The sequence below is a fragment of the Dromiciops gliroides genome, chromosome 2, assembly GCF_019393635.1.
Source record: "Dromiciops gliroides isolate mDroGli1 chromosome 2, mDroGli1.pri, whole genome shotgun sequence".
NCBI classification, from domain to species: domain Eukaryota; kingdom Metazoa; phylum Chordata; class Mammalia; order Microbiotheria; family Microbiotheriidae; genus Dromiciops; species Dromiciops gliroides.
The window spans coordinates 19234576-19240574 of NC_057862.1; the positions used below are offsets into that span (position 1 = coordinate 19234576).

The following is a 5999-nucleotide window of genomic DNA, read 5'->3' on the forward strand; positions in this document are numbered from 1 at the left end:
GTTTGTTTTTTATATACTAAAGCACATTTATATAGTATTTCCTTACAAAACACCCATGAGGTTGATTATTGCAACAACAGTAATAGCTAACATTTATGTAGTTCAATATAGGTGACAAAAATTTTATTCACAATAGCCCAGCAAGCTAAGTACCACCACAATCATCATCTTACATTGCCCTTGCCTCTGCTTCAAATTATTTTTCCCAGGTACTATTTCTAACTGTGTTTTCCTCCATCCTATTTGCTTCCCATGATAGTTATTCTATTTTCTATCTTCTTTTACCCTTTCCCTGCTCAAAAGTGTTTTGCTTCTGAGTCCCCCTCCCCTAATCTGCCCTCCCTTCCTTCACCCCTCTCCCCTTATCACTTTCCGCTCCTACATCTCCACAGGACAAGATGCATTACTGTACAAACTTGAGTATGCATGTTATTCTCTCTGAGCCAATTCTGATAAAAGTAAGGCTCACTCACTCTCCCACTCCTCCCCATTTTCCCCTCCATTCCATATGCTTTTTCTTGCTTCTTTTATATGACATACTTTACTCCATGCCACCTCTCCCTCTTCCTTTCTCCCAGTGCAATCCTCTCATCCCTTAATTTTATTTTAAAGATGTCATCATGAGGTTGTCATCATGGGGCATGTAGGTGACACAGTGAACAAAGCACCCACCTTGACACCAGGAGAACACGAGCTCAAATCCAGCCTCAGACATAAGATACTCAGCAGCTGCTTGACCCTGGGCATGTGACCCCACCCTGCCTGCCCTGCTCAAAAAAAAAAAAAAAGATAAACAGGAAACAAATGCTTTGTAGATAACATCCCTTCATAATCAATGCCCTCTGTCTAAATTTATTCCTTTCAGCTGCCCTAATACTGAGAAAGTTCTTATGAGTTAGAATCATTATATTCTAATATAAGAATATAAACAGTTTAAATTTTTAACCCCCCTAATTATTTCTTTTTCCTATTTACCTTTTTCTGCTTCACTAGGGTCTTATATTTGGAAGTCAAATTTTCTATTCACTTCAGGTCCTTTATTCACGAATGCCTGAAAGTCCTCTTTTTATTGAAGTCCCATTTTTACTCTGAAAGATTATACTCAGTTTTGCTGGGTAGGTGATTTTTGGTTGTAATACCTATGCCCTCCAGAATACCATAGTCCATGTCTTCCAATCCTTTAATGTAGAAGCTGACAAATCTTGTGTTATCTTAACTGTGGCTCCATGGTACTAAAATTGTTTCTTTCTGGCTGCTTGCAATATTTTCTCTTTGACCTGGGAGCTCTGGAATTTGGCTGTAATATCCCTGAAAGTTTTCCTTTTGGGATCTCTTTCAGGAAGTGATATGTGAAATCTTTCAATTTCTATTTTGCCTTCTGCTTCTAGTGCTCAGTTCCGTTGCACATATACTAAAATTGGAACGATACAGAGAAGATTAGCATGGCCCCTATGCAAGGATGACACGCAAATTTGTAAAGCATTGCCTTCTCCTTTTAGAATATCATGGCAATTTCCCCTGATAATCTCTTTGAAGATTATGTCTAAGCTCTTTTTTATCATAGTTTTCAGGTAGTCCAATAATTTTCAAATTATCTCTCCTGAATCTATTTTCCATGAGAGCTATTTTTCCAAAAAGATATTTCACATTGCCCTCTACCTTTTCATTCAAGTGGATGTGCTTTATTGTGTCTTGATTTCCCATAAAGTCATTTGCTTCCATTTGTTCAATCCTAATTCTTTTTCTTCAGAGAGCTTTTCCATTTGGCTTTTCTAGCTGTCGACTTTTTTTTTTTCATGACTTTCCTGTATCACTCTCATTTCTCTTTCCATTTTTTCTCTACCTCTCTTACTTTTCTGTCTACCTCTCTTACTTTATCTTCAAAGTCCTTTTTGAGTGCATCTATGACCTGAGACCAATTCATATTTTTCTTGAAAGCATGGGATGTAGGACCTTTGACTTTGTTATCTTCTTCTGAGTGTGTATTTTGATCTTCCTTGTCACCAAAGAAACTTTCTATGGTCCTCATCTTTTTCTGTCTGTTCATTTTGCTAGCCTCTATTTTGACTTTTAACTACTTCTTAAAGTGGGGCACTGCTTCCAGGATGCATTGCCCTAAGCTTCATGGTGTCCCAGTACAATTTAAGGAGAGGCACATTCTGTACTTGCTTGGCCAGTGTTCTGGTCTGTAAATATCCAAATAACCCCAGGCCAACTTGCTCTTTAACCTGGAAACTTTTTTTTCTGTTGTGGTTTCAAGTTCTGTGTGAGCCTGTGCCTCTTCCCCACCTGGGTCTGCCACTCAAGACTGCTTCCTGGTTCCCAGCACAGGTAAAATAATTGAGTTCTGCCTCAGTGCCAGCAGAGGCCCCTGTAATCTCCACTTGGCCAGCCTCTCAGCCCTCTCACCAGACAGTGAGCTTAGTTCCAGAAGAAGCTACTGCAGCCAATTTAGATGATCAGGGAATGTCTTTCTCTGATGTGGCCTAGGGCTGAACCTGCATGCCTAGCAGCAGGGCTGTGCTTCTCTCTCACGTTACAACAGACCTTTCCTGTCTATGGCTGGAAAACGATATCATCCCATCTTTTTGTGGGTTCTGCTCCTCCAGGAATCTTTTTATGGTATTTTTGGAGGTTTATGGCATGCTCACATGGTAAGCTCTGAGAAGTTACTGCCTTTCATCCACCATCTTAGCTCCATCCAATAGCAGCAATATTTTAAAATGATCATCTATGAATGATTGTTATTCTCAAAAATTTGATGAACTGAGATAAGTCTGGAGGACTTACAATGTGTAAGGAATTAATTGTGATTTGGGGTCTCTATGACCCCATCTTTGCTTCATTATGGTCAGACTGAAATGATGCAATCTTGAAAAGTCATGAGGCTTCAATGAGGTTTGCTCATGGGTCCTCTTGATCAAAGTTGCCAGCCAATAAGCTTGGAGATGTGTGTGTGTGGATGGCCCTGTTTCCAGTTTCTCAGGAGGCTTCTCAGAGGACGAAGTGGCGAGGTACATCTTTTTCACACAGGTGTGAGAGAGAGAGAGAGAGAGAGAGAGAGAGAGAGAGAGAGAGAGGAGAGAGAGAGAGAGAGAGAGAGAGAGAGAGAGAGAGAGTGAGAGAGAGAGAGAGAGAGAGAGAGAGAGAAGCTGGTGGGTGGTTGACCTTAGACCAAGCCAGGAGAGACTGCACAGCTGATTCTCCTTAGAACTATAGATTCTAGGTGGTGTGAGTTTGTGTTGTAATTTTTGTTCCCATTAATAAACCCAGATTTGTTTGTGTAAAAGATGTTGTTAATCTCCTTTCTTATCAGTCTGAGAGAAATAATTAAAGAAAAGGCAATGTGGAAGAGAGGTCTCCCATTATTTTCTGAACCCCAATATTATAGTGAGCTGCCCAATTAACTCTTCCTATACTGAATTTGACCCTTACTAATGAAAAATTTGGGGGCAGCTAGATGGCGCAGTGGATAGAGCACCAGCCCTGGAGTCAGGAGGACCTGAGTTCAAATCCATCCTCAGACACTTAACACTTACTAGCTGTGTGACCCTGGGCAAGTCACTTAACGCCAATTGGCTCACTAAAAACAAAAACAAAAACAACAAAAAAAGAAAAATGTTATCCATCTCCAAAGACAGAATCAATGGAGTCTGAATGCAGATCAAAACATAATTTTTTAAACTTTCTTTATTTTTCTTGTTTTTATTTTTTGAGGGGGATTTCTGTGTTTTCCTTCACAGCAGGATTAATATGGAAATGTCTTTTATATGACTGCATGTGTATAATGCATATCAAATTTCTTGGCATCTCAGGGAGGGGGGAGAGGAAGGAGAAAAGAGGAGAATTTGTAACTCAAAATTTAAAAAGAAATGAATGCTAAATATTGTTTTTATATGAAAGTGGGGGGAAATAAAATATTAAGTATTTTTAAAGTAGATACTTAATTCCTAGATGAAATATCATTAAGTCCTTTGAAGATTCTAGAACATATGAATCCAATTTTAATTTTAAAGTCCACAGGACTCACCAAACATTCCACATCACTACAGTGCAATTACTAAAAAAGGTTTGGACTTCAAAAAGATTTTTAATAAAGACACACTGTTGACATACAAGTTCTAAAATCCCATAAAATTAGTGTGATATGCTTGGAAAAGAATGTCCAATTCAATCATTTGTGCCAAAAGTATATGTTAAAGCTGTTTTTTATTCAAGCAGCTGGTAATACATATTATACTTGGCATCTGAAACAACTGTGTTCAGATCATGCCTAAGCTTCAGAAAATTACTTCAGCTCCCTCAGTCTCAGTTTTCTTATCTGTAAATTATAGATAATTGAATTTCCTGAACAGGATTGTTGCAGGGGTGAGATTGATCTATTCATTACATTTGTACAATTGCAACTTAGCCTAGTGCCTGGCACTTGGTAGGTCCTTGATTAATGCATCTGATTGATGGATAACATATTCAAAGCACTTTTTAAAAATTGAAAAGACTATAGAAATGGAGCTATTGTGATTATTCTTAAATGTGGACTATGGGATTACTGATCATTAATGGAATTTTTCTCCCATATATGTGGTATTTTAGGTGGATGGGTATCATAGATATGTTTCCCATGGCATAATGGTGCTCCTTCAGAAGGTGCTGTTTTCTGGCTCCATTATCATTAAATTATAACACAACTTTCAATGTGATTAACATTCATGGGCATAAATCCATTACCTTTCAAATCCATTGAATACCTTAATGAAGTTGCAAGGAGCTTTCAAAGCAAAGTGGGGGGGGGGAGGCTGAGCAAGGAGAGGAGAGAGGAGTATCCTTTTTCTTGTCACCAGGTCTGCTCCCATTTGTTGACATGCAAATGAAGCTGTTAGAGCAGGGAAAGGAGCATCCACTTTGCATTTCTGCTATTTGACTGGTATTTTATCTGAAGAACACATTCAGTATTTTTCCAAAGGCAAGGAGGTGTGGGAGGCAGATTTCAGACTGACATATTTATATTACATGCCACCACACCTCATGATGGTATGTCACACAAGGATGAATAAAGATATTAATAGTTAAACACAGGTATGGCAAATAGCAGAGGAACAGGAGACTAAACAGTTGCTGATAGCATTTGGAAATTCATTCAATGGAAAATTTAAATAATCTGTAGGTTGTGGCAACCATTATCCAGGTTCAAACATGGAGACCCATGGTACAGAATACATTACTTAGTATTAATGAGATAGCATTGTCTTCCTTTTTGAGTATTGTTCCTAAAGAGTAGAGATAGGGGCATTCTCAGAGCCAGATTTTGACAGTAAAGTCTGGTTACCTTGCATGGGACAAGTTCTTATCCACAGCCACCAGTCCCCAGCAACCTGAACAACTCTAGCCAATACAATGTGTCCTTCATGCTGTAGTCAAACACAAGTAATCAACCCCAGGTAAATTCTCTTTGCTTATGGTGGGTATGAATTTGTGACACCAAAGATCCTCATAGGCTGAAGAAGTATTACAAGGGATTATCAAATACCTATGAACCAATCAATGGCATTTGACACCTACAGAATGTACTATGATTCAATATAAAATGCGAATAAAGTCTTTGGCAGACTACACAAATCATACGTCTTAAGAATTCATTTCCTTCTGCTTTTCAATTGTGTGGAGGTGATATTTCCACTACTACATTTGTCATCATGCATCCCCTGTGGAAGAGACTTACATAGTATGATTATTTTACATAACTCTATTTTTGTTGCTGCTATTGTTTTGTATGAAGCAGGCAGCCCTGCACTTGTAAAAGTTTGGAAATAGAGTTCCAAACCAGGTTGCTTCTCATTTCCATTTACACAAATGCCCAACAAAATAGAAACCAATTTGATGGTTAAAAAAAAAAAAAAACAAACAACAGAAAAGAAAACATATCTGTTCCAGTATTCAGGTCCTATAATGTTATTCCCTTGGTTCTTCTTTGAAGTCATTCTCTGCTTATCATACATTTT

General features: G+C 38.3%; 1 non-coding gene across 1 annotated transcript; it reads left to right on the forward strand.

Moving 5' to 3' along the window:
* Positions 1-1387: 1387 nt before the first annotated feature.
* Positions 1388-1494, forward strand: LOC122744870. The gene has a single exon (XR_006355208.1). It is a non-coding gene; the product is annotated as a U6 spliceosomal RNA (small nuclear RNA).
* Positions 1495-5999: the final 4505 nt, after the last annotated feature.